Source organism: Motacilla alba, chromosome 2 (assembly GCF_015832195.1).
Source record: "Motacilla alba alba isolate MOTALB_02 chromosome 2, Motacilla_alba_V1.0_pri, whole genome shotgun sequence".
In the NCBI taxonomy this organism is placed as follows: domain Eukaryota; kingdom Metazoa; phylum Chordata; class Aves; order Passeriformes; family Motacillidae; genus Motacilla; species Motacilla alba.
In genome coordinates this window covers 60123258-60148681 of record NC_052017.1, presented here as the reverse complement: position 1 = coordinate 60148681, position 25424 = coordinate 60123258, and the positions used below count along the sequence as shown (strand labels likewise).

At 40.0% G+C, this 25424-nt stretch overlaps 1 long non-coding RNA gene across 1 annotated transcript in view; it reads right to left on the bottom strand.

The window, feature by feature from the left end:
- LOC119697456 overlaps positions 1-23897 on the bottom strand; it is a 48646-nt gene extending 24749 nt beyond the window's left edge. Inside the window, exons 1-2 of the long non-coding RNA XR_005255851.1 lie at positions 23760-23897; positions 22594-22711 (exon numbers count right to left, since the gene is read on the bottom strand). This is a non-coding gene — a long non-coding RNA (uncharacterized LOC119697456). The remainder of the gene's footprint in view (positions 1-22593; positions 22712-23759) is intronic.
- Positions 23898-25424: the final 1527 nt, after the last annotated feature.

The window sequence follows — 25424 nt, the reverse complement described above, 5'->3', positions numbered from 1 at the left end:
TTCTTTGCTTGATTTGTTTTGTCTATGTTTCTTGTTATTATGTGTCAGTACTACTGGCATGATGGTAGCATGTTTAAAGCTCCTCATATTTCAAGTTCATCATTCTTAAACTTGTAGGACATTGTCGGGGCCCTCTCAGAATCATTAGGAACAAGGCCACTGGCTGCTCTCAGGACCACAGTTTCTGCTGAGGCTCAAATACAGGAGAAAACAGATAGTCTTACTGGCATCTAAAACCACACGATCTGCTACTGAGACTGAAGATTCTTCCTTCTGCATCAATTCGGTTTGTACTGGCGCTATTCACGAGTCATTCTTGGATTCTAGAACTTTCTACAACATATGCATGCTACTGCGCATGCTACACGCAGAGTCTGTAAACCCACAGAATATGTTTCCTCTGCTCTGCCAAAGACAGATAGCTACCCATTTCCCCATTAAGATGATAAAACTGTAATTCTAGTGACTGATACAGAGAACTGTTTGAATTTTAGGAGAAAAATGCGGACTTGTTGAGGGTGAACGAGAATTTTGTGTAGACATGCTGTTTGATTAAGGAGCTGACTATGATATCAATTATCAGCTATGACTGACTCAATTCTACAATTTCAGATATAATCACCAGCAGTCAGACCTGGCAGCTGTGATGCGTTCCTTTGCAGCAATATAGCTGTGTATAAAATAATGATATTTTGGATTACCCAAGCAGCTGGACGGCAACTCATAGCTGGAACTGAAGAAAGTAATACATATTTAATTTAGAGCAAATCTGGCATTTCAAAGTACACAAAGGTTTCAGTTTTAGCAGAGGTAACCAACATCTTTTTCCAGTATCACTTCTTTTCCTCCTGAAGAAATAATTTCTGAGGTTCTGAAGAATAGGTCATAACAACTTTTTTAAATGTGTGTGGGACTTTGCAGCCAAAGTCTTACTGAAAAAGCAATGAGGCTGATATTTAACCACCATAAGTGAAGCTTTCCCATGAGAAATTCTGTTTATTCACAAACCATGGCCAAATGATGTCTTCAAGTTAAGATCCTTATAGGTAGAATTGATTAGTCCAGTACTTGGCAGCTGTGGCTACATGGATCAATTTTCTTCTTTTTTTTTTTAAATTTTTCTTTTTCCTTTTATTTGACATATGGAAATGTTAAGTATTGGAAATATTTTGGGCTAGCCTCAAATGAAACATTAATTATGTTGAGGAACCCACTAGGTCATTTGAAAAGGATTTTCTTTTTTAATGGAGTATTTGGCCTGCTGTAGGATATAATGATCTTAATAAAGCATGCTTGCAAAATGTTAATTTCAGAATGTCATAATCAAGTTAAATGATAAAGCCAAGAGATGTCTGCCTACATCAGTTGTATGTAACAAGCACAGTAACAGGGTCATTGTAGAAAAAGGTCTCAAATCCATTTGCAGCTGCTTGGATTCAGCATTCCCGGTGCAAAGCCAGTGGAGCCAGCTTTTCCTCCAGTCATTTCACTGCAGTGCCTTTGGTTGGTGAGGAATGAAGCCATGCCACAGGCATAGCTACTTTCTCTTACCAGAGACCAAAGCAGCTGCAGCCCCAGAGCAGTGGAACCACGGGAGAGCAGATCTGTCCCATCATTATTTAAGTCCCAGGAAGAACGGCAAAAATGGCAAAAGTAAAATATCCAAAAGACAGAGAGAAAGAGCGACCTGCTTCTGAACATCGGCTGACAACTGGCAAGAAGCCAATGCTGTCATACCCCATGGAGCGCTCCCAAGGATGACACAGGATGACAATTCTGTGTCTACAGCCCATCCATCCTGGCAGCACACAGGCATCTGTGCATTCGGTGCACAGGAATTTTTGTAGCAGCAGTTGTAAGGGGGATTAAATAAGAGTCTGATTCTGAGGTACATAAGAGGGACATCAAAAAGTATAGTGATATAAAGTTAAGAGGGCAGCAATGTGAATGGAATCAGAAAGGAATAGGGAAAATACTACAAAGCTTTTCATGCCCTCTTTCCCTCTGAACTTGAAAGGAATTACTCTAAGGTGGAAGCAATGCCTGACAATGAAAATAAGAAAAGAAACAAAAATTGCTTACTCTGGGCAACATCCATGGATATCCAGATAAAAACTCATCATTTCCACTGTCTTGTATGCTTCAGATGTTTTCACAGAGGCAAAGATATGCCACGTGTTTTCATCTGTGCTTTCCCTGTTGTATTTCAACATCATCAGAAACTGAATTAAGCTCAAAAGGAATTTAAAGCAATGGAAATTTGTCTAGACAGGATTTAACTACATCTATTAACTCAATAGGACTTTCAGATAGCAAAATAATAGTTTGAAAGTTCCCACAAAGAAACAGGAATGACACTTTTATTTGGGTTCACAACTTTTCTATTTCAATAAATACTGAACACACAAAACACCTCTGGAACAGAATACTTAGTCTAGTCAGAAAACATAACGGTTGTTTTCTAATAATTAAAAAATTACTCTTATTTACATATTTCTATTTTTTGGCCACAAATCCCTACACATTTTATTTTCAGACAAGTGGAAGAACTTCTGAAAATGTACCAGATTTATTTAATCACCTGCTTCAGGCTCTGAAGGGAATGAAACAGCTGCAAGAAGACAAGTGACTTTTTCCTTTCTTCTCTAAAGCAAGTTCATGAAGTAGGTTTTTCACGGGATTTATCTGGACCTGGATCTTGATATGGCTTAATGGGATGAGTACACTCTCTACACCCAAGATGGAAATCATAGCATAGAACAGAGGACAGACTGTAATGTGTCAGAATAAGTTTTCAATGTATCTCTACACGCCTTGCAGCTTAGGAAAGACAAAGATGGAGAAGCCACTGCCAAAATGCCCCTGGAAGAACCAGTGCTTTGGAGCTTTCTGCTACAACTGCAGGAAGAGGGGTTGCACACATCTCTGCAAATCGGGATCACCAGGCTCATGACTCCACTCACTATCACTTTTTGGATCTCATCATCAGCACCTGATTGCTGGCCATGCTTTATTCATACAGCTGTGATCATTTCCTTTCTTAAAATAGTGCTTCAATCTGAGTCTGCATGCCTCTTATGAGTGACTCCACAGATTCATTTAGCATCTGCCTTTGACTTCTCTCTGCTGCCCCAAGTAGCTCAAGTTTTGCTAAATCTTGTAAATACTTTCTCTCTTTGTTATGCTTAATTACATAGCTGTCAATCTTAAAACACACAAAAGAGGGAAATTTGAAAACATTCTAGGATTTGTATTATACTGTTGAATGAACTGATTTTTTTACCTATTGCATGGGAAAGACAGATTTTAATGAACTTTTCACAGACAAAAAGATGGGTGAGTCTGTAACAAGAAAGAAAAGAATTGGCAGGTGTATAATTATTTTACTGCTTCTACTTTTGTTACTTTCTGTCCTTATTGTCAGTCTTCACCCTCTCCCCAATCCAGTTAAAATAATAATAATAGTAATAGTAATAGTAATAGTAATAATAATAATAATAATAATAATAATAATATTTCACCTAACTTTGTAGAAAGAACTACAGCATCCACACACATATACAAAGAGATGCTTTCTCTGAACAAAGTCATCTGCTGCTAACCATACATCTCTGGACACCTGCACTGGAGTTGAGGACTCTGCCACATGACTGAGCTATATCTCAGTTACAGCAGTTTAACAAAGTTTGGTCAGTCAATGGACCTGGTAAAGCCGTCTAGCCCATACAGCTAATCTGCCTCTGTTGCAAGGTAAAATGCATCAGCTTAAGTCATCATGACACACAGGACCCATTATGACAGCCCTTATGACAAATGGTAACTGTTTATTCCACAGTAACTTGAGACATTTGCTCCGGTTAATCAAGGGGAAAGAAACTGTCAGGAATGCAACAACTGATCAGAAAAGAATAGTTTGCTGTTACTGCTGGTGAAGAGACAGACAACTGAAGAAAAGAGAAAAATCTTATTTAGCTTGTGTTGCTGAAATCAGACCTGTGCAATATCTGCTTGCTTGGAGGCTTGGCTAGGACCATGAAGAATACAGTCTGACAGAGAAAGAGCACATGAATAGGAGTGTACACAGCAGGACCACAGAGAGATTAAACTAAAGCCAGTCATACCATCGGATCAACATTGCTACTGCTCAGTGTGCGATGTCCACAACAAGCAGCATCATGTAGCTTTGAAAACAGAGGGAGTACAACAGGATAGAGGGGCAGTATGGAGCCCTGTGGCATCAGTGCTTGTGGAGAAAGGGGTAAAATGAGCAGAAACACCATTTCTAACATTTACGTTAGCATTTCCAATGTGTAAGATGTGACCCATGCAGAGACAAATCTCTTATAAGAACATATTTCCTCAGTTCATTCAGAAAATAATCTATGGGAATAGTTTCAATCCCTTTAGACTAAGTTTTGATTTTCTGAATGCCCATGATATGAGGCACCTTAACATCTAATCATGTGTTCAAATGTACTGTGCTTCAGGCATCCTGAAGATACAGCACTTTGTGTTGAATTAATAAAATGTGCAGGAGGAAAGGTGCAAGTGGAAACCTTAACCTGTTGGATGAAAGCTACTGTCTTGTGGTCTTAGTTTGGCCAGTTTTCCCTTTCCCCCAAACTCATCTGCATGTGTTGAAGAGAACTGAGCATAAAAAAGTGTTTAGACCTTATGACCTCCTCAATGATGTTGTGAGATCTGAGAGCCTACAAAAACCAGGCCTTCATTTGGGAAAACATTTCATGTGGTCATTTGGTGTTTCCCCTCTGCAGTTTCGCCCTTCCCCTCTACTCCTGGGACAGGCTTTAAGCTGCATCTTAACTTTCAAAAGGTTAAACTGCTTTCTGACAGCTGCTAATGTCTTCTTCAAGGAACTCCTTGAAAGCTTATTCTTAGGACATTGATTTGTTGCTATTAAAACATAACGAGCTTGTGTTTGTTGAGAGATAGGTAGTCTGTTTAAAACTATTCCCACTCTTGGGAGTGGTTGTAAATAAAACATAATTCTTGCAAGGGAGCTGTCATCCAGAAATCTTTCACGGAGCCTTTCCAGATGATAAAAACAACATTTCTAAGACATGAATGACAGAGATGACTTACAAGAAATACATACAGCCCCAAGAGTGACTCAGAGAAGGCAGAACCAGGGCCCAGAAGGAGAGAGCACTGGCAGTATGTTGTACTTTGTGCCTTGGTCATGAAGAGACAACAGCTTCCCAGGCTTTATACACCACTTCTGCAGCTATTCTGGCCTCCTTCAAGCAGACCAGAACTGACATGCAACCCCTCTTGGCCAAAGTGCCTAACCCAAACATTGATTCTGGAAGTTATTCCATCTATGAATTGATAACAGCAACATCATTATGGTTACCCACTGCTTTCTGTTTGCAAGTTTATATCTGCAATGATCTCTCAAGCTCAGTCTGAAGGCTATCCTCCAGATGTCCCCAGGCACCCCAAAACCACTGCTACTTAGGCAATAATAAAGCTCCCTTTTCTCCCCTTACCGGAAGCTATATTCTGCATACCAGCAGTTTCATTCATCCACAAAACATCCCTTCTCAAATAAAATCCAGGCAATTTTGGAGCATGGTACTGAGCCACTCACCATGTGCCTGGACAAAGACATGCCTCACTCTCTCTTACAGCACACTTAAATGTACAACACACTTCCAGCTGTCATGGGACAACCAAACTCCTTATCCAAGTCTGTCACCAGGCATTTTTGTACCTCAGAGAGCTCCACAGGATTGTTCACAAAGAACAGTTTAGTTGAGGTTTGTCTGATCCAGCTTAGGACTTTTGTAAGGCTCTGGGCGGTGCATTGATGTCCTGCTATAGTTAACTTGCTGTAAGACAGAAACCGCACTAGAGTCCTGGCTTTGCTCAGTTGCCTCAATTAATATAGATATACATATAGAAATTTAATATAGCAGAGAGTGTATATAAAGTATATACACATACTATATGTATATATCACCTTTCCTTACAGTTTACTGTTACAGACACTTGGTTCTTCTGTATCTCAGATAGATCAAGAGAGATTTTTTCCCCTCAAGGAAGGGGAATATGTGTGTATCTAACCACATTGCTGCTGCCCACTTCACTGAGTTATTACTTTTATCCTCTCAGCTCACAGAAGTGTACTACCTAGCAAAAAAAGCAGCAGACACAGAATTTGGAAAAGAGGTGTTAGTAGTCCACACATCTATATTGGAAATAAAATCCCTGCCCACTAAATCATAATGAGTGTATGGCTCCATTGCCAAAAGAGAGAAAAAAAAATCAGATTTATGCTGCTTTGTTTTCTCCTAGTGGAAATATTGAGCTGATTGAACATGAACTTCTAAAAATAAATTTAAGCAAATCCCACCAGTATTGTTACAGACAGACTCCAACTTCTGTAAAGAAACTGTTGGCTTTTCAGTCCCCCATATTTCATGATCTTTCTCCCAGTGGGTGGGAAACACTGTGCTTACAGTAATGCCTCCCATGCTACAGCAAATCTGCCAGCTGTCTCAATGTATGCAAATGGAATTATGTGCTGAAGATTACACTGCCCTTTCTGGGGGGCTGCTCTTTGGCTGTGAATGGCCTCTGACTTCTCCTGACACAGCAGGCAGAAAGCCTTGCAAATTTGCCAGCAGCTCTACCCAGTCACTTTTAATCAGAGAATGCACAGACCTACCAAAACCTTACTCCTACCTGAAACCTGTGTATCATTATACCTTTGCAGTGCAGATGGGGCTACAATGTGGGGAACTCACCTTGCTTAAGGTAAATTTATTATTTAGCTGCCCTTTGAGTGGAAAAAAGGAGGTTTACTCTCATATTAGTTACTGAGGTAGATTGGAGGCACAACTCTTGGACATCACTAGCCAAGGACCAACCTAAGTATGGCAAAGCTGGTTGTTGAATGAAGATATCCTGTGTCCCTCCTGTACTTCTTATGCTAAGGCATGCAGCCTCGGAAAGTTAAATTTACTTATTTCCTTCCAAAGTCTTTCTTTCTGTTTATCAATTCCATCCAGTGAACATAGTAGGTGTACACTCCATTTTGCTTGTCCTCATGAATACCAGCCACAGGTCTGCCAAAAAATAGCTTTAGCCAAGTGAAAACCAGGTGGTAGAACAGAAACTTCTGGGAAGCTTTAAGTATTACTGCTGAGGTTAAAAATGCATCTTCAGTTTATAGATTTGCCACTCTCATGCCCTTCTGAAAAAAATGGATTTGTTGCTTATAAACAACACATTAGAAGGAATATTAATATACTTACAAGATTAGGCATGCAGAAAATAGCTTCAAAATTAGATTTGTCAATAAATACTTGGAGAAGAAGAACAGCTTTTTGGTGATAAGTTGTCCTGGTGGATGTTAGTCACATTTCTATCCAGAGATGAAGGATAATGAAGGTCATTGTTGTATACATTGATTCAAAAGGAAGGACTTTATTAAGTGACAACCTGCAATGATATTGGAGGTGAGCCTTCAAGCAACCTCTCCTGCAGCCCAGGGGCACAGCTGTCAATGAACAACGTGGTGCTCTTGGCACCACAGCCCCTTTTGAGGGCAGGCCAAGCTCTTGAGGAAAGACACACCATGCTGCCATTTCTGGGTAAATTTCAGTGTGTGGAAGCCCTCTTTCTAAACCCCAAGTGAAGTAAAAAAACCAATCTCTCACCTGCAGCGGCTATGACAGGAGCTGAGGAAGGTTGTGCAAAGCCAGCTCCCTCAAAGCCACCCACCGGGGCACCCTGGAGGAGTCCTTGACTTGCTTTCATTTCAGTGAGCCACAAAAGAGCACAAAAATGCAACTGTTTAGCATTTACATTCAAGTCACTTTCTTCCACACTGTCCAGAATGTTTTGCCACTGCCTTTGGTGATGCTGAGTTCCACCTTCATGGTCCTAAACTAGATTCTGGTGAGTATTATGGTGCTCATTAAGTAGGATCATGTACTGGTGCTTTTGGACAGGCCCTCTAACAGCCACTGTGGATGTAAATCCAAGAGGACACATCCTGTGATAGATCCATAGGCACACAATGCATGCATTTAAAACCAAACAAAACCCACACAGGCTTGAGAAGCACTCCTTTGAGAGTGTTTCTTCCCAGTACCTCTTGATAAATATCTCTTTTTTTCCCCCCTGCCACTGACTAGCAGTGACTTTTGCAATATTTGTCAGACCTTAGAATCAGATGTTCAAAAATATGTACCACAATTGTCAAAAATGTTTGTGCTTGCTGCAGCATTGTCTGTTCCCTGAGTATGAGTCTGGTTAACAGATGGGATGGCTCTGCTCACACTAACGTGCACTGCCTGTGCTTTTACCTCCTTCGGGCCATAAAACTATGATCTTCACACCCCAGCTTTCTGTGCAAGTCTAAGGAGCTCCATTTTTCAAAATAGGCCTGTAACTTTTAAATATTTGCTTTCGACTTAAAGCAAAATAAATCAAGTCATAAAGCAAGTAAAATGCAACATTTTGCCTCTCTTGTGTCAACAGAGTACATGAGAGCTAAAAGGTCTATGGTCAAAGAGAAGGGTGATGTTTTACTTCTTTTCCCCCAGTGACAGAGAAATGGCTCTTTGTGTATTCTGTCAGGAAAGTCTACCCAAGTCACACCTCATTTAAAATTATCTGGATTATGAAACTCAAGTTGGCTGCCAAGGGAAGTGAAAAAGCTAGGATAATAAGTGAAGTCCTCAGAGCTTCTGGGGAAAGTATCAAGTATTTGGAAAATAAACAAAACCCAAAAGATACAGATCCACTCTAGACCCATGAGGAGGAATTACCAGAGGTCTTTTTTCCGATAGGGTTTTTCCTTGCCATCAGCCATAGACACCTGATAGAAATTTTGCAAGCCTTTCAGAAAATACAGAGGACCATCATGTTTGAAATGAGGGTTGCCCTACCTAATGCTTGTCCTCCAGTGCCATGATTTAGCACATGTACAGGTACAGCAATTGATGCCTGCAAGCAACCAAAATGTAGATTCAACTCAGTGCAGGTCAGGTCCCCGATAGTTAAATTTGAAGGGAAATATCTATCACTCATTAAGGCAATTATCTTCATGTAAGACAAAATCCTGAAGGGTTCACACAGTCCTTTCTCAGATAAATGTCTATCCTGAAATCACTAGAAATTTTAACAAAATTATTTGACTTTTCAAATATAGGGGGCATGAAATAAACCACCTCTTGATGAAATACTTTTGTCTTTGATTTTCTTTCCATCTAATTTATAAATCCTGATATTTTTCATGCATTGCCTTTTAGTGGACTAACAGATCTTGCCATTAGTGGGAAGGAGTTTAATTTAAAGCAATATAAACAGTGCTGCACAGCTAAACAAAAAGAAGTAGCAATTAAAATGCATCTGCTATGATGGAATACATTTTAATAAAGATCTTCAGAATGACATTAGAAGTCACGCATAAAGTTTTATTCCTTACGCATGGAGTAACATCAAAAATAATAAAAAATCTTGGCAAAAATAGGAAACATGGCATTTGTAAGCCTGATGGAACTATGGCATTGCAAAAATTTTATTGCAACAACAAGACAAATATCCCTCCTTGATAACCTTTTTTCATTTGAATCAATTTAGTCTAAATTAGCTTTTTCTTCTGTTAAAGGTCATTCTTTTGTAAAGTGATTTTTATAATTTGTTGTCATTCTAGATCATTTATGTCAAGTTTTGGCTAGATTAATCTTGAGAGCATCACTCTAATGGATGATTAACTAATAGATTCATATAGCCATTCAGGCACAATACTCACTCAGAGGACTGTCTACAGCACAAAATAAAAATTAGGCAGAACGTCCCGCCTTTAGGTGTGCAGCTATCTGCACTGATCTTTACTCCAAGGTCTTTGAATGAGTGCTGTCACCCTACTGAATCATTCTGTCCATAAATTATTCTCCGCAGATTTTACTTTGGCTGTGTGTATCAGAAACAAGGCATTCTTCAAATTGTTCTGGGAAGCAGGCAAGGACAAATGTTTCCACAAGGTTGAAAGTGTCAACTGGTCCTCTGAGCTGATTTCCTGTTTAAGTTTTTAACCCACAACATAGCAAATAGGAACTCCAGGAAGGCACATCAAAAAGCTAAACAAAATTAAATCAGCATACTCTGCCTGCCAGCTCTCTTCCTGACCTGTGTGTGTTTGGCTGAGTCTACCAAGTACAGTAGCTGAGTGTTCAGTATGAGATGTGAAATTATGGTATGACAAAGTTCTCCCTGGATCTGAGAATGGAAGAGAATCTGCCACAATCTTACCCTCATTTATGCTATCAGCTCACCTGGATATCCAGAGAGGCATTCAGTCTTTCTGGGGCTCAATCTCTGATGCCATTTTTGACATTATGACTGTGCCTGGGCCCAGAGTTATCTGTGCTTATCCCTCAAAAATCTCTGTTTCTGCAAGGTTTCATATCCCCTCTGAAGATGAAGTCCCTGCTCATAATTGGTTGCCACCTGGTAATCTGCCCATTGTTTCAACTGCACTGCAGATGTGCACCAAGGCAAATACCCTGGGAGATATCTTCAAAATTAGCATTTCTCTTTCATATGTAAAACCTGGAAATTAAAACTGCTCCACTTTAAACTGCACAGAGATGTTTTACCACTTTTCACTTGATTTCAGAGACAAACTCATTGGAGCCAAGTAACTGGGTTTCTGTGGCAAGGTTTTGGTAGTAGGAGGGGTGCTACAGGGGTGACTTCTGTGAGAAGCCACTGGAAGTTCCACTTGCAACTCTGTGTGGAGTTCAAACTGGAGCAGCCTGTTCCAGAGAGACTGTGCCCTGTAGAAGGGAGCCACACTGGAGTAGTTCCTAAAAAACTGCAGCCTGTTGGAGAAGTTTGGGAAGGACTGTTTCCTGTGGGAAGGACCCCAAGCTGGAGCAAGGGAGGAATGTGAGGAGTCCTGCCCTGAAGAGAGCATGGACAGCACAGACAATGTGATGAACCAGCTGCCAGAGGAGGTAGAAAATTTGGGAGTGAAGTTGTGCTTGGGAAGAAGGAAGGGGTGCAGGAAAGACCTTTTCAGATTTGGTTTTAATTTCCTTAATCCTACTCTGATTTGAATTAAATTAATTTTCCCCAGGTCAAGAATGCTTTGCATATGACAGTAATTGGTGAGTGATCTCCCCCTGACCTTATTTCGACCCACAAGATTTTAATTTTATTTCCTCTCCCCTGCCCAGTGAGGAGGGGACTGACAATGTGGTGACGGTGGGCACCTGCTGTCCAGCCAGGATCAACCCACCACAAATAGAAAGATTGAAAATAACATGCTGTGGTTCTCTGAGTATTAGGGTAGTAATTTCTGGCAGCATATGGACTCCTTGTGGTGACCATTAGTACAATATTTCTTATTGTACTCCACGCCCTTACAGGGTGGATCAAGTGCTAGCTGAGACAGTTCCATGTTTAAAAAAACCCAAAACATTGTACAAGGACACTGATGACCCCATTTTGAGATTTTTTACCATCAAACTGTACTGGGCACTGGATTAATCCTTAAGTAAATTAAGAGCTCAGTTCAGCAATGACTTGAGCTGTAAATCAGCAAATAATCTCACTGAAGTGAACACCATTTTGTGCTCATGGCTACGCACTAAGCCAGGCACTTGATTCCACCCCTATCAGAGTACACATTGACATGCCTGGCTTTATGTGCTGGGTCCAGCCTTCCCATCAGCAACACTCTGTTGTCAATCAGTGCACTTTGATGCATGACTTTTTGCTAACCTTATGAAATGTCATTTTTATTTTTTCTACTTTAAATTCTGTTATTTTTTCCACTCTGCCTTCTGGTTTTTGAACATTGTGAGAGCAATTTTGCACATGTTTTTTGACTTTCCTCGTAACCACAAGGATTCAAATCATGCTATTTTTGGTTATAGTGGTGGTTAAGTGAAAACTGGGGATCCTATCCAGTTGCCCAGTTTAAACGGCTGGGTTTAAAAAAAAAAACAAAAAAACAAACAACAATAAATGCCACAAAGCCTGTGATGAGATCATGACATCTGACAATACGGGGTGTGATAGCTGTGAAAAAAGAGAGTCAGTCTCTGTCACACTGGTAGGAGATAAAATCCCAAAAATTTATTAGGTACTACATATTTTGTTGCTTAATATTTCTAACACAGCTACCACAAAATTCCCCACTAGTTGGGGGTTTCTGGGGCTTTTTCTGACCCTTTGGGCAGCCATATTCTTTCATTTATTTTTCACTTCCCTTCCTTCTAGCACCTACTTAGCCTGTTTCCCACTTTTACATTAAGAAGACTGAAGAGTTATACAAACTTCACCTTCCTGCCTGTCCATAACTGCATAAATTCATCAAACCCATAAATTCAAGGCAGCAGTGTGTACATCCTGTCTGAATGTAAAGAGCTCTCAGCTTTCTGGACATGTAGATTGAGTTCTTTTTTTTTCTTTTTTTTTTTTTTTTTTTTAATCCCTATTGGACTCAACGATGTTGAGATGCTGCCACCTTCTGATAGACACTTGAGCTGCCAGTGGGCTGCAGAAGCACATTCCCCCATTTCCTCCAGACTTGTAAGTTGATTTATACTGATCCTCAACTGCATTGCTGCAATATATAACATGACAAGTTAAACGCAGTGCCTGCCAAAAAATCTTGATAGGCTCAGCTTTTGTGCAGCGGCACTTGAAAAGACCATTACTACTGCCATCCAACTAAAGTATGCTCAATATTTTTGACAGTGAATTATCTGAACAGCAGTTTATCTCAATGTTCACTTGGAGTTATAACAATTTAAAGATTAAAAGATGGGAGATTAAAAAAAATAAATAAAAGGAAAGCCTGTTTTTTTCCAACTACAGAAAAGTGGAATTACTTTTTCTGTGACTTTTAGATCCATTCTGTACTTGCTCCCAAATGCATCTCAGAGCACACACATATCAATGGCCTGATAATTAACATAGGTGTAGATCACATTTAGTTTTTGTTATTTGTTGTCAAGATCTTATGTCTTAAAAAATCCACCCGTGGTTGTATCTTCTCAGAGAAAGCTTGTGTGGGACCTTCAAGGCAGTGTCTTCAAAACTGAACCAGTGAGGAACAGATCTGAGTTTCCCATCTGCCTCTCTGTAAGGCCTGTGTCCTGCTCTCTGAACCTTTTTAGAAGATACAAAAACAATAGCTGCATGACTGCTGCAGTGACACAAAGCAGTGCCCCATCTCAAGAAAGGATAATTCTCACTCACTCCTTGTTTTTTGCAGCTTTATGCTCAGGAGAGCAGAATATATTTTCCACCACTCCATCTCTGTAGACGAGAAATCATCTCTGGTTGCAATGCCAAGACTGTCCTAAGACCATTCTCAAATCTAAAAATTTACAAAAAGATCCTTCTGCTTATTTATGTGATCAAGTACTTGCAACTAAGTAAACTTTTCTAGCTGAAATGTATTATTTAGGAGATAAGGATTTGAATCATATTATTTAGGAGATAAGGATTTGAATCAACTAAGATGTTTTGCAAACTCTTGTAAAATCCATCAAATTATTCTGGCTTCATAATTAAAATAATTGCTGTAATAATCAGAATATTTTGGGCATTTTTGAAACCTAAAGCTTTGATTTACCAATCCACAATTATTTGCTTGCTAATCTTAGTTCTCAAAGATTGTTAAAACTTCAGAAAGTTTTTTTTTCAGTTACGCTAAAATCCTCATTTTTGTTTTCTGAAACTCCAGCTGAACCAAAAAACTGTTTTGTTTCCTACTGAGCACTCAAAAGCACCTTAGCCAGAAACTATCAGCAATTAGTGGCTTCAAGGTAAAACATCCCCAAATCCAGAAAACTCCAAAGCAAGTAACATGATGGGAGAAACACCACAGTGTGCCCTCTCTGGTTGGTACAACACGGCCAAGGATAAAGTCAGGAGGTGCCACAAGCAGCATGGTGCCTGTAAGCTCTGTGCTGGGGACAAGGGGATAAACCAGAAACTGGAATGTGGACTTGTAGTGTTCCTTAAGCTGCTGCTAAGAGGTTTGTCAAACCCAAAGAGGAGGGCAAGTCCCATGTCATTTGGCTTAAGTTACTTAGGCAGGATCTGCACCTCTATATTTAGGGGCCCATAAATCAAAAGGAGTGGCAGATTACTGGCCTGAGCTACTTATTATGATAGATGCCAATCACTTTGATATTTAAGACAAGAAAGTTCAGCTTCATTTCATGTCGGAAAATGTTTCTGGTGGAGTAAAACGTTTCATGTAAGTTAAACAAAGCTCACTACACCAAACTCTGCCAGAGAGTCTTTATGCATTCATACATGAACATTTCACTCCTACAGCAATTGAACACTTTCTTTCCTCTACCATAAACATTACTCAGTGATGTTATAATTCATTTCACTACTCTACTGGATAAAACTGATCCATTCTTCAAGCCACTTGTGGTTCATTTTCCTAAGTAGTGAGGTATTAACAGAATCATGAGCAAAACAAGACAAGACAATTTCATGTATTGGCTATATTTCTTTGGCCACATTAAAAGTACACCACAGTCACCAAAACTCCACACTTAATGGCAGTGCAACACAGAATGATTTTTCTGCATGTGACTTATCTGAATTTGGCTCCATATTCTGGCCTGGAGGAAAGCTTTCAGCAAGAACTGAGCAGGAGACCTGACAGCAGCTACAGAGAGCTAGAGAGGAGAAAAATCCTCTGATGCATTCTAAGAGACATTGTGCCACCCGAAATGAAGGCGCCTGTTTGAGTCCAAGAGAAAAAGATGAAAGAAAATAAATGAGGCATATTTACTTGAACTTCAAAAAATTTGATCTTATTATGGAATGAGAACTGGAAAATGTAGGAACTTCTGTATCCTGATCCAAATCACTGTGTAATTATGTGTTCAAAATATAAGTCGGTGATTACTGTTTCACAGATATAAGAAACATCCGGACAGCAATGAGTAAGCATGATAAAGTAGGTCAAAATTTCTACTGCTCTCTGCAGGCTATGGCAATTCCTTGGGGTCAGTGGAGAAGGAGAGACCCTTTCTTTGTCAATACTAAGTCATTTCTGAATTACACTTCAATTGTAAAAACTGTGTAGTTTAGAAAAGCAGTGGATGTTCCATTGCAAATCAGATGACATTTTAGAAATGTGATTTGACATGAGTCTTACTTCTAAGAGTGAGTTCCTCCTTCTGCTGATGGCTGGGAGAAATTTCCACCCATGCCACTTAGTGTTATCATATCAGCTCCACCTTCCAGACCCTGAGCCCATCTTGGCACTGATGGCAGCAATATATATGGTGCTGTGACCTACAGAGCTGCTCCAAAACCAGTTTAAAAATTGTGCAAGAAATACCTCTGGGTTTTAGAGAAATGTTTTAATTAACTACAGTCAAAAGGATCAGAGTCTTTCTCTTTCTTAATCTAGCCATGTTATAAATTATTCTCTACCTTACCAGTGATCAGTCTGAGTGAGTCAGAAAGAGAGGTTTCACCAGGGCTTTGTGATCATTTTGTGCTTGGATGCCAGCCAGCCTCTGACTGCCTCAGGGATGCTTTTTTGCCCATCACCCCTCAGCAAGCCTCCACAGAGGAGTTCATATCCTTCAGGGAGTTTCTTTCTTCACAATGTGGAGACACAAATATCTTCTCCTCTTCTCCTGGTAGTTCAGATCAATACCTTGTCACTTCATTCACCTGTTGCCACTTCAGCCTGGAGTGAATTTTCTGGGGTGGTTATGCTTTTTCAACCCTTTCTTTTTTCCTTTTTTTAAATTAATATTTTTAGCTCATTCCTTCACCTTTCTTGCACAGCAGTGATTAGCTTCAGTTTAGCTCTCTCCTAGCTCCATAAATCACTTCATTACCAGAGATTTCTTAGAAATCAACCTTAGCACTCTGAATAAAAACACAACCTGGCCTTTGAATTCTGGAAAGTGTTGCTCTATGGGATGTCAGAGTACCACAACAACGAACTGCTGTGTGATCTGCAGCCGGCCTTTACTCAGTGCCTTGAGCAATACTAGCTCTGTTTTCTGATTTCCCACTTGGACCCTCTTTTGGTGCTGCATTTCTCAAATGCTGGAACATGTTGCTGGAGTGTAAACATTGTAATACCAAAATCAGCTGCTCCTCCATCTGTAACTATCATTTAAACATCCCATTCTGGCTATGCAAGGAGAAGAAACATTGGCAGATTTGAGGGGCATCGTTAGCAGTGCACTGCTGATAAGAATGCCTTGCATATTGCAGCTAGAGGAGGGAAAGCACTGCTCCAGTTAGAGGTCCCTTCCCACAGCCGTGGCTTCGGCAGGTGTCAGCCCACATGAAGTTATTTCAGCTCTGGTGTTCTGTTTTTTTTTTTTTTTTAATTAGGACACACTGTGCTGAGAATTCATACTTAGGAAAAATGTAAATCAAGGTTACTGTGGCTTCTAGAAACTAGAAACACAGTGACCACCACTCAGGATTGACCTCCACCATTGCTGGACATGTGTGAACCTGGAGCCACTGTCACAGGTTTGTGTGCAGAGGGACATGGTCTCATGGACAGAGCCAAAATGAGAACCACGTTGTTCCCAACTCTAACAGCCTTTTGTTTCAGAAATCAAGGTAATCAGTCACCTCCTGCTACTCAGTGCCTCTTCTGCTCATGGAATATGTCAGTCCCTTACTACTCTTACTTTAAGACAAAAGTTAAAATCATTCAAATCACTGAAGAATCAGGTGCTATGCTGAGGATAGCCATGAAAGTAGGCTGGGAAGTAACATCTGGATGTCAAGTTTCTGACAGAAAACAGATGAGAAATGCATTAGAACACAGATACCATTCAGGCCAAAATGCTGCCCATATTGCCAGGAAAGAACTTTGAAAGAAAAATTGTTACAAAGAGTATTTTAAACATAATCTTTTGTTTTAAGGATGTATGGGAAGAAAAGAGATATCTTTCTTTTTCAGCTTGAAAAAATGTTGCATTAAAATATTGTAAGAAACTTTGACAGTGTTTCCTAAATCAAAGATTTTAACCCCTTCACATTTGTGCAAGTTTTACAAAATGGAAGACTATCCTGAAACATGTGTTCTGTGTCATAAAACTTGCTACTACCTTTTTTTTAAATTTGTTTTTGAGTGGGTTTTAACTTAATAAAACTGAGGAGGCTCTACCAAATTTTACTTGAACAAACAGAACATTCATTTGAAAACTTGGGGGAAAAATACTTGAAAGAACCATTCATCCATGCCTATGCAAACCTCCACTCCATCCACACTAACAAGCAAGAGGATGCCAATATAGAAACACAGGCACTTGGCTCTAATCTGAGTGAGACTAAGAGGACAAACAGTTTTTTGTGAGGAGAAGACTGCCCATGAGGCATTTCTGTAGTACAGATGCCTATGCATTCTAGGGTGAGCAGCAAGAATCTGGGCTGCTTATTTGAACAGCAGTAAGGTAAATACAAAAGCAATAAGATAAAATACTATTAGTTTTTCACTGCTTTCCCCCCCCCCCCCCCCCACCCTTTTTATTGAACTTCACTTTCATTTTCTATTAAGGTCAACTGGGCAGGCTTTTCTGAAACTCCTATATGTTGAAATGTAAATAAAATAAACCAAGGAGGGACATGAAAAGAAATGATTGGTCCTAATGAGTGTAAGTTTATACTCTGTACTACAGAGCCGATAGGAACATCCCACAGGCAGGGTCAGATACTGAGGGGGATGTTTACAGCTCCACTGACATCAGCTGAGGGCTCAGCCTGGATGTTGAGGCTGGTTTCTAGCACAGCAGTGAGCGCCAGCACGCTGCCTTTTGGCCACTCTGTGGCATCTGCAGAGCAGAGACGCTACTGCACAGAGGTGGCTCCAATGCTTTCCCTTCTCCATCCCTCTCGTGATGAAGCATCCATAAGGCTCAACAGGAAAGGATGTGTTTGGCTGTCCTCTTCCTCCATCAGGCAGTGAGAAGGAAGGGGGAGAATGAAGGGGGAAAACCCTTCATTCCCATGTGTTTCTCTTTCTGCCAGCAGCTGATGGGGAGTTGCCACCAGCCTTCCCATTAGAAGTTTACAGAAAAGGTGAGCTCATCTCATTTGATTAGGACTGTCACCATGAGACAGTGTTTGCAATTAGTCCACGCCAACCTTATTCAGGCTTTGGATGCCTTTCAGCAGTGAAAAAGGGAACACTTGAGCTCCATTGAATTGGAGCGTGGCATCTGCTGCATGCTGGGGGGAGAGGTTGGGGGTCAGCGCTTGATTTTGATAAAGCGTGCCAGATTAATTGTCTTCGGTAATCCTGTTTGTCATGGTAGATGTGCAGAGAAGTCTTTGTGGCACAGCCTGACATATGGGCTGGCCGGCTGCTTGCCTATTCAGTCCCTCCCAGCACATGCTCTTCACAGTTGGCCTAGTTCCCAGCGCCTTGTTTTCCCGGGGAGCCAGCCTCCTGCGCCTATTCAGCTGGCCCCCCGCTCCACAAACAGGCTCCCTAATCTTCAGGCCTGTCTGGGCTATTCAAAGTGATTGCATTATTCAAAGAGATCAAGAAAGAGAACGGGGCGGGAGGGGTAAGCGCGAGAGGGGGAAAGAGAGCGGTGCAATTTGGAAAAGAAATAAGCAGCCATGTACTTCAGGCAGAGCTCTTCAGGAGGCTGATTATAGTCCCTCTCCAAATCTGAATCTATCGTGAAATTATACCCTGCCTCTTTTGTAAAATAAATGCTAATAAGAGGTAATTTGGACCCTGCTGATTATTAACTTCAGTGGAGATGGTCGTTTTACCCCATGTTTTGTTATGAATTCTTGAATTTCTCCCCCCTGTTAGGATTCATGCTCCACAGAAAAAGAAGAAACAGGAGAGTTAAGGAGCAGGACAAATGTGGCATGACAGAGGATAGGGGAGCATCTAGCTGGGCAGACCAGTCTGGAGTTACTGAGAGACCACAAGCGGATCAGTTTCCTGAGCATGGATCCAGCACACCCGCGTTCCCACAGCTTAAGTGCAGAGTCTATCCTGCAGCTGTACAGCCACCTTATAACAACTTGCTTCCCCAGGGAAGGGGGAGAAGGGAGATGGTTCTAAGCTGATGTGAAAAAGAAACATAAAGAAGTAGCTGAACCTACCCCTACCTGGGTTTCTTAAGTGCTATTTGATTAAACATTTAATTACACGTTCATAAATGTTACTTTACAAGAGCTCTTAGCATACATAGTGTCTAGTTTTTTTTAAATGGGAGAAGCTTTGGAGAGATGCTGAGAATTCAGTGTGTCAGTCAAGCCCTCGACTTCTACAGGCCATAACCTAATCTATTTCAAACTCCATCTTGACTGGCTAGAGTCAAGTCTTCTGCCAAAGAACAATTTTCTAAGTATATGTGAAACATATTAGTAGGAAAAAACAAGCCAAACTCAAAACCAACCAACCAACCCAGCAAAAAAAAAAAAAAAAACCAAACAAAAAAACTCAAACAACATCCATCCCCAACCAGTTAAAAATAAAGCACACAATTTCCTTCACTACATTTTTGCTTTTTTATGATTCAGGGAAGCAGCAGAAAGAAACAGATGCTGCTGAAATGTATGTCCCGTATGAACATGCAGAGAACACACTGTGTCCCATTCTTAAATTGCTCTGACCCAGAGTATACATACACCAGTTATTTCCTTTACCAAGAATGTGGTGGCATTAGTGGAATGTGATTTGCACGTGCTGTATGGTCATCTGGCAGACCTTTACCGTCATCTGCCACATTTCAGCCAATGTTGAAGAATTCTCTAAAATTCTGCCTGATGCACTATTAAAATTTGGTATAGTGTCTTGCAAGGAAACAACTAAAGCACTGAAGAATGACAGGGAGTATCTAAGTTGAAAAGATCTTTCTTTGATTTTTTTTAAGCCAGTTTTACCTCTCTATGCTTCTCCCATTATGTCTTTAGCATCATTGTCTATCATTGCCCAGAATTTGACGTATCAGTTCCGGGCTTCTCCTGAGCCCTAGAACTTCAGGCAAGCTCATCACAGTCACATGCTGCCTTCTGCAAAGGCTCAGCACCACTCAGATGAATTCAGTTTAACATTAGGGAGCCTTTGAGGCCATTAGGCTTTTGCTAGGTGTGTGCTGAAGGAGAGTGGTGGCACGCTCAAGTCAGCAATCTCATTTTAAACCACAGTTTAGTTGTTATAGCAGGACAGCTCAGTTTATTTTTGCAACAGTGTTGGTATGTCTCTTAGAGATATACAAACCTTCATCTTCAATAATGCCATTTTTATGGTCAAATGAAAGAAGGGATTTTTGTAACTCTGAATTTATTTGTTAATATATCTGCAAGAATATAGTTTATTTCCCCCTAAAAATCTTCAGGAATCCTATTTGTTGCAGACAGATTTAATGGAGAGAGGACAAGCATTCCAAGTATCAATATTCAAGGCAAGTATTTTCCAATTCCCTGAGAAGCTGTAAATTTCATCCATTCATGGAGAATATCTTGATCTAAGATATGTTCATAAAGACAATTATCAGTGAAATTAGTAGAGCCTCAAAATTTTGTTTTAATACTTCACACCAACAAGCTCATTCAGAAGATAAAGTTTTACATGACCGTCATATCAATTTTTTCCCATAATTTCTGAAAATAATGAGAAAAAATATCAGCAAATAATCCAAACTGAATTGCTGTCATTCAGTGAATTTGAGTCAAGGTGAAGTGGTCACAGCACCAGCCTTCCAGAGTTCAAGAAACATTTGCATAATGCTCTCAGGCACATGGTGTGATTTGGGGGGTGGTCTAGTGCAGGACTAGGGAAGCTTTTTTAATAATGATCCTTGTGGGGCCCTTCCAACTCAGGGCAGTCTAGGGAATTTTAGCAATTCAAATTATTGCAGTTACATTTTAAATAGAAGTGAGTAATTTAAGGAATACCGTAAGCCTTTCTTAAGAAAGAGGGAGGAATCTTCTTTCCTCCAGTGTCTCTGAAAGTTGGCCATGGGCAGGTGGCAGTGACAAATAGGAGCTTCTAATACCAGCCATCCCTGATGCACTTACATCTCCCTTTTCCTCTTGTTTAAATCCACAAAGATTTATGAGGAATGAAACACCTTCTTGCTTCAGGGATAGTTTGAATGATTTCAGTATTTTTAGCAACCAAACGCACAACCAGAGATTCTTCAAAGATTAAAATAAAGTAAAAACTGGGACTTGTGAATTTAGTAAAATCCTTTAATATATTTTGAATAATGCTTGCCATGTATTTTGATGGAAACCAAGGACAAACTTCTGACTTACTGTGTGACCTAGTACAGCTCACATAGAGAATAGCAGGGAAGGAAGAGAATGAGCCCATCAGTGCCCTCTAACTTGCAAGTTAAAGCCAAATGTGCAACATTAGCAGACATGAAGATGCTATATTGAGATATATTTCATGACATTAAGCAGTTTTTAGAAGAAGATAGTTGGACAAAGTTTGGATGAGGTCACCTCTCAAAAAAAAGTTATTCTCAGTGGATAAGTAAGTCATAAATAGTATGTTTGTGTCCCTGCTATCTTCTTAATAATACTGTTCTCCTTCTGATACCTTTTGCAAAATTAATTTTTTCTTTCTACAGGGAATAAACTAAGTTCCAGGTCTTTCCTGGGTTCTTGGGCTTATTTGTTACCAAAACCATCAAAAAACTGTTGAACTGTGGAACACATGCATGTCGTTATGTTGTATGACACAGTCACACCAGTAATAAATTAAAAGCTGTAACATGTATGCAGTGAAAGGTCATTGATGTAACATGAGCCTCATGTTACTAGAGACACAACTATTATTTTCTGATTTTCTCAGTACGTATCTACAATTCCATTTCTCTGGAATCTTTGAAAAATCCAAAAATAAAAGCAGGAATTGAAATGAATCAAGTCACTACATATTACACTACCTCTTCTACTTTATAACATTAATGCTTAAGAATCACACCAAAGAAAAACTAAAATTATATTCCAGCCTTATGACAACTACACCAGATGCTGGATATCAGTGAAGGTAAGAAATAGTCATTTGCATGATAAAGTCCCCAATGAAGACACAAATATCTCAATGTATTATAAACAGATTAAACCTTCTGAATCTTCATGAAAGCAAAGTTTTACAGTAATTATATGCATTTTGTATTTTTTACAAGAAGGAATAGATTTGGACTGACCCAGTTCTTTATTACTGTGAATCTATATCCCTATGAGTAGCTAAGAGAAGTGCTGCTATCCTGAGATAGGAGATTCACTACATTCCTACTTTGGAGACTGAGTATATCATTCTGTATCTTATTCTGTACCACACTCTTAAGGTCTTGAATGAATGAGGTAATGAAACAAAGAAAACTAAAGTAGAACAAAAATCAGAGCACAGGAGAAGCTTTTGCTAGGAAGAGAATGTCCTTTCATTTGTATCACTCACAAGATTATTGAGTTAGAGAAGAATAAATTAATCTCGGCACACGGTTTTACATTCTTGTTCATATCTCCATTTTAAGGTCAAAAAGGTCCCAATCATCTCACTGAATATGTCAGGAGTGAGAGCAGGTTTATGACTGTAAGGACACATACCTTTGACAAGTAACACAGTTGCTCTGGCTGAGACTTCTCCCTTCTCTGGTCCCTGTGAGGTCCCCGTGAGCAGTGACCCCTGATCAGTAACTTCAGGGCAAGCCTCATTGCTCCAGCACTTGAAAGAAATACATCAGAAAGATTTATAAAACATGCAGGATAAAGTAAAGATTCAAAAAATGATGACACACAGAGTAAATGTCAGCCTAATGTTCTGCCATGCATTTTTAAAATAATCCTGGGACAGAAGCATGTGTTTGGGGTTGGGATTCACCTCATTTAACTTTAATAACCTAAAAGTCAAGTGCAAAACTAGAGCTCAGTTTTAGAGCACACAGAATACCCAGGAGGAGCCGCCATCTTCTCCAGAGGGCAATTAGTCCTGTTCTAAGATAACTGATCTCAGGTTTAACCTCTAGAATGACACTTCTTGTATTAGATACGAGGGATAAAAAAATGGGTTGTGTAGATCAGATGGATACTTTTCAGTTCAATGAAAACCTCCTTTAGTGTTACCAGTGGAATTTTTTCAGGAAAAAGACATTAGGATTTTATCTGACTGTTGTTAATACACATTTCTATAATGCTGTGGAACCATAATGTTCTCCATACTTCATATAATAGAATGTTATTCTGCCCAATAAGGACTTGCTATTTTCATAGATGCAGTTTTTACTTTAAAATAAGCTATTAAAGTCAATTCCCATGCACTTTTTTATTTGCTAGAAAATAAAATTATTCTCGAATGGCATGATGAAATGGCATGATATTTTTAGTATGCTCTGGTTTAATAAGACAGGTTGACCCATGCAAAGGAGTATTTCAGATAAAATGACTAGCCATTGTAAATGCTTTCCAAGAGGAAGAAGTGAGAACAGAGGCCCCACAAGTCAGAAAGTAATGCTAATTCCTCTAAGAAAGCTACTGAATCTGCATCACCATAAAATCTGAAGTGCAATTAATGTGACTGAATCAGGAGACATCTGCAATTGAGTATTTTTTTTTTTCTTACTGATACCCACCCTAAAACTGGAGTAGGCAATACAGTCTTCAAAGAGCAAAAGAAAAAGTCGACAATTTATTGCCAAATTATGCAAAAAAAACCCGTGGAGTGCATAAAGATTCTGTCGAGCTAAGAGAATGTTCACATGTAGAACAAATCTTACCAGTGGTCAAGGAATCTGAAAAGATGAATTTATCAGTCTTTTCTGGACAAGGTCTCTTTTAGGCCCCTATCCTTTTCTTTCTGGCTTCTCTATTTCCCCTTCCCCCAGTCTCTTCAAAGCTTCCAGCCACTGTCATCATTTCCCGTGTTTGCAAATGGATAAGCAAAGAGCCCTGCTTCTCAGAAATCCCCTGCAATCAGCTGGCTCACTCCATCTCCCCACCCCCTGCCCACTTCTCTCCCCCTCCACTATGCACAATGTCCTGGTGACAGGTGGTTGCTGCTTTCTGTAATTCTGGATACAGCTCCAGTCAGACTCAGTGGCCTGTAAAAAAACCTAGAGCTTATGAAGAGAAAAAGCTCTGGCTCTGAAAGTGCTGAGACAGGCTGGTACGGGGACTCAGTACAAAAAGCATTCAGCACAAAAAGCCAAACCCAAATGAAAAGAGCTGCTGCCAGGATCATCACGAGGTCCTCTGCTGCACAGATGTCTACTGAACTAAGCTGAAACTGATGAGTCTTTTATCACGGCCCCCATCCCCCCTCCCTGCAGATATCCACAGCAAGACTCAGCTGCCTGGCTCAATTATTATTATTCCAAGGGACACAGAATATGTGATAGACATCTGACACTCAGAGAATTAAGTTCAGATAGTACTGTCTGGCAGAATTCCTCTTTCTTTTTTTTATTTCCTTTTTTCTCTTCTTTTTTTTTTTTTTTCCCTAGTCTGCAAAAAGCTGATTAGTTAGTTACAGGAATGGGTGCACTATGGTAGCAGTAGAAGCAGTATTTTAACAAACATATTGCTTTCAGTATACTCAAGCATTAGAGAGCTAACACAGGTGGCCTCTGCAACTTGGTACTTACATGGGCGCTCTGTTTTACTGTCTCCCTTGCAGCATTTTGCCATTCCAGTTAAATAGAAACAGGACTGTTAACTGCATGTTAACATGCTCAGTCTGATCTATGCACATTTTACCCCTTTACCTTTACCTTGTTCTGTGACTGCAAGTTTATTACACAGTTTCTTCCCTTGTATTATAAAATGGGTTTATAAATTCTGAGCCAGCTGCAAGCTTGTGATGGGCTATATCTCAGAAAGAATTCAGCACCTAAGAGCCCTTTTCTCTCCAAGGCTCAGCTGATGTTTACTTTTCAGTAACTCTGAAGCACACGCTCATTTTCATTGCCGTGGTATCAAACATGGGACATAGACTTTGTCATGTCAGAGCACCTGTCAAACACCTGTTAATTCCTCTGAAAGCAGTAGGCATATAAAGCAAGCAAGGGCAATGGAAACTGGGCACTCAGCACCTTATGAACCCTGGCTATAGAGGAGAGAAGTGAGTGAAAGAGAGCTGCCTCTGGTTACTGCAGGTGCTGCAGTTTGCTAAAGAACAATTTTCAAGAAATGTTGAACAGGCAAAACATAAAGGCCCCATTGTTTATATATTAGAATGGACAGCCTGAGGGGTTTTTACTTTAACCATCTGCCTTCCAACTTTTATATAAAAATTCTGCTCCCTAATAAATGTTTAGCCCATTAGGACATATATATTGCTGGAAAGAAACCAGACCAAACTCTTTCTACTTCACAAGGATAAATTGGCAAGTGAAAACCAAGACTTTCCAAACCCTCTTTTGTATGAATACAATCATTTGACT